The sequence below is a fragment of the Strongylocentrotus purpuratus genome, unplaced genomic scaffold, assembly GCF_000002235.5.
Source record: "Strongylocentrotus purpuratus isolate Spur 01 unplaced genomic scaffold, Spur_5.0 spur5_scaffold_11, whole genome shotgun sequence".
Classification (NCBI taxonomy): domain Eukaryota; kingdom Metazoa; phylum Echinodermata; class Echinoidea; order Camarodonta; family Strongylocentrotidae; genus Strongylocentrotus; species Strongylocentrotus purpuratus.
Genome location: NW_022145596.1, coordinates 30,794,905 through 30,799,073, shown reverse-complemented (window position 1 = coordinate 30,799,073; position 4,169 = coordinate 30,794,905). Strand labels below are relative to the sequence as shown.

Sequence of the window (4,169 nt, the reverse complement as noted above, 5' to 3'; positions counted from 1 at the left end):
ATTATGCACTGCTTTCAGATCCAAGGAATTCTAATGCATGAATAAAGCAAAAAGAAAGGAATACAATTTAAGAAAAACTTTCATATATTTTAAAACTGGAACGTAAACAATGAATTAAATAATGAATTCTGTCAGAAAAGTACGGCTTAGTAAGATTTATCAGAAATAATTTCTTATTGCTCACAAACATAAAGTCAACACACCTTTGGATTTTAAACATTTGTGGGCAATGCAAAACGTGATTCAGGATTTTGTTTGGTAAATTATCAATACAATTCTAGTTTCAGGGATGCCAGTTAGAATGCCAGCCTGAAAAATTACCTAGAATGAGCTAGCTTGGACACAAAAAACCTAAACTATGGTATGAAAATAACTTGCCAGGGCCTGAAAACTGGCATTCCTGTATTTTGCTGATGAGGGTAGAATGAAAGCTCCTTGACCTATGCTGAAGGGTACAAAACACTGTTTGAAACTCACATAATATTGTCAGTTATTGCAACATACCTGCAGGTTTTAGTGATCTAAAATTAATTGAATTATAAATGTATTTGAAACTTAGGACAAATAACTGAAATAAGCCTTTAAAATGAAATGAACCATTCTGTAGTGTCTAACTAGTCGGTGTCTCAGTGATCATGCACAATATGACAAATAAATGTACAGAAATAAATGAAGTACATGTACATATTTACCGATAATGGCTTCAACTGTTTCAAGAGGCTGCTGATCCTTAGGGAAGTAGGGAACATCCACAAGGTTGAGAGAAAGTAGCATTTTCTGCATGGTTTCACATCAATATACTGAGGTCACAATGTGCTTTGAATCCACTTCTTTGACGAAAGATGTTAAAAAAAGGATGCCTACAAATAAATGAGAAAATGAATAAAGTTAAAACAAAACAAATGGTTTAAAATGTATGGATGTGCAACACATATACTACAAACTTCTTTGAACAGCCTGTGTGGAAAGAATTTTGTTTACCATTTACAGGTCTAACCAATTATTTCCAGATAAAGATTTCTGTATACGGTAGCCTATAAATTTGCTGTCTAAAGACTATAGAAACGACTTGTTTAAGGTTACATGTTTGTGACACAAGTCAGTGTCGACACGTTATCGGTCACTGTCGACACGTATCGACACCCAATGCTCAATTCCCAGACATCTGGGCCCGGGCCGGTAGTACACTTTCTCACACCGCTGCACATTACAAGTGCATACCGATGGTGGTTGCGGGCGGGCGCGCGCCTGTGTGAAGTTATCTACCATACAATGAGGAGGTAGATCACTTCGCGCAGACGTACGTGCCCCCGCAACCCACCATCTGTATGCACTTGTATTGTGCAGCGGTTTGCCGTGCAACCTGTCAGAAAGTGTATACTACTATCAACGTTTTTCCAAAAAATACTCCCCCCAAAATAAGAAAATTGACCAGAAACAGATTCGAAACATAACGACTTTTAAATCATGACCAGCATTATTTGAACATTCCATGAATATTTGCTTGATCTGGGGTAGGCCTAGTCCTAGATCTAGACCTACGTTTTAGATTTTTAGGACTCTCTCCACGCCAGAGTTATGGGTCACTGGTCAAAAAGTCTGGATATGATTCTGAACTAGTAGTAGATCTACAGTATTGCTTGGAATAAAGTAGACACTCTCACACTGTGTCACGCGTGACTGCATGTATTATCTGTCTTTGGTGTGACTTAGCAGTCCTACTCCTAGAGTCATCAGTTTGCTTCTCAGTCTTATTTTTCTTTCTTTTAGTTTAGAGCAGTTGTATATTCGAGTTATATTTCCCTTTAAAGCCATGCAGCCCACGAGTAGGCAAATGAGTGAACTTTTTTTGCTTCAAATGATTCCCCATGCCATGCATCCCATCAATCAAGACCCTACATAAAAATACATATATGGGATCATACATTTCAAATCTTGTCAGCAAGTGTTGAAAGTCCGAGCTCACTATCACTGACATAAGATCATATGGTGGTGTGACCAAAGTTCGCGTACTAACATTAAAAGCGCTTATAACAGGAAAACGATACTCGATGCCTATGTGCACTGAGACAACGAAATCTTTGAGCACCCGTCGACAACTCCAAAGGTCAAAATGCGACATAAAAATGTGAATAAGCTAGCTATTTCACGCTTTTTATCATAACAAATTGTGTTTTTGTTATATGAAAATCAGTTTATTAGAGGGATTGACTCCGAAAACTAATGATAAAATTCCAATTTCTTACGCAAAAAACGAACCTGCGCACCTGCTTAATCCCACCGTATTTGTGTTTGTGAATTTCAATGAATCTATGGGTTTCGTAAGAATACAAATTTAAAAGGGGAAAGTGGAGAGACAAAGAGAGAAAAGATCAAGAACTTGTGTATGGCTGACATATAAAAAGGAGACACATGATAATTTTTTCAAATAAACAAATGACATGCAGATAGAGACTACATTGTCAATAACACATAAACATTGACAAATATTGTCTTTTGTTTGCAAAATTTAACAAGGGTATTTTTATCGGGCAATATTTCAATGATAGAGAGAAATTATTATCTTTTTCAAAGTCTCAATATAAAGTTCGGCTTCTGATTGAAACTACGTAACTTTTTGGAATGTTTACATATATAAAGCCCATCACAAGAGGGCAGTAAATATCATGCGCGAACTTAGGTCACACTTTTTGACGGACGTCGGTAGTGGTAAGGCTTCCGATATTCTCGTCTTATCATTGATTTGAAGTGAATAAAGCCTTGGAATATTATATAATCTGATCATATGATAAATTACGAATCTTATGACGTATGGAACATGATATTTGTTGATCTGGATTTTTGTAATGTGCAGTAAAAGAAAAATATCCGCGAACTTTGGTCACCCCTTCATACATTACAGTAACATAGAGTCTACATATCAACTTATCAGAACGAAAAAAAGTAACTATAGATTTATGTACTTTTTGTAAATAAATTAGGTAATTCTAAGACTTACCCATACTGTAAATTTGCAGGAGAAAACGAGAGTAGGTCTGTTCAGGAGGATGATACTTCATGCAACGGCTTTTTCACTCTGAATTCAAATACATTAGGCCTACATACACATCACATAGTGCAGTGTAGTCCTACACCCTGCCTTGAGTACTGTGTGTACCTGTACACACACGTATGTACATACTCCCGTTTGAAATAGCATGATACTAGTAGATGCGAGCATGTATAGTCTTGATCGATATTGCAAACCTTGGTGCGCGTTAAGATGGTGCACAATCTGTAAATTGGTCCACTATTAATATAATGACTAATAACATTTGAGGGGGGGGGGGGGGAGTTGTTCCCTATTTTCAATTCTGATAATTGCCCTATTTACTTTTACTTATGCTCATATTAGATGTTGTAGTCTTTACCCGATTATTATCTTGGAAAAAAATTAGGTTATTACTAGTCTAGACGTCATAATAACGTCGTTATAACGTCGGTCTTACGACAAAAAAATCTCTTGGAAAAATAGTCTTTAAAAGAGGTCATAATGACGTCGTCAATACGACAAAAAATATATTGGAAAATTAATCTTTTGAAGACGTCGTAATGACGTCGTCTATACGACAACAATTATCTTGGAATAAATAGTCTTTAAAAGAGGTCATAATTACGTCGTAATGACGTCGTCAATACGACAACAATTATCTTGGAAAAAATAGTATTTTAAAGACGTCATAATGACGTTGTTATCACGTCGTCAATACGACAACATTACATTGGAAAAAATTAGTCTTTTAAAGACGTCATAATGACGTCGTTATCACGTCGTCAATACGACAGCATTACATTGGAAAAATTAGTCTTTTAAAGACGTCATAATGACGTCGTCGATACGACAACAATTATCTTGGAATAAATAGTCTTTAAAAGAGGTCATAATGACGTCGTTATCACGTCGTCAATACGACAACATTACATTGGAAAAATTAGTCTTTTAAAGACGTCATAATGACGTCGTTATCACGTCGTCAATACGACAAAAATTAGCTTGGAAAAAAAAGTCTTTTAAAGACGTCGAAATGACGTCTTTATGACGTCGTTAATACGACAAAAATTATCTTGGAAAATATATTCTTTTAAAGACGTCATAATGACGTCGTTGAGAAGACAAAAAATATCTTGAA

At 35.8% G+C, this 4,169-nt stretch overlaps 1 long non-coding RNA gene across 1 annotated transcript; it reads right to left on the bottom strand.

Moving 5' to 3' along the window:
* On the bottom strand, nt 1-3,032 carry LOC105441951. Its single transcript, XR_004063446.1, has 3 exons — nt 2,999-3,032; nt 693-860; nt 1-30 (listed from the first exon to the last, which is right to left on the bottom strand). It is a non-coding gene; the product is annotated as an uncharacterized LOC105441951 (long non-coding RNA).
* Between the last annotated feature and the right edge of the window lie 1,137 nt (nt 3,033-4,169).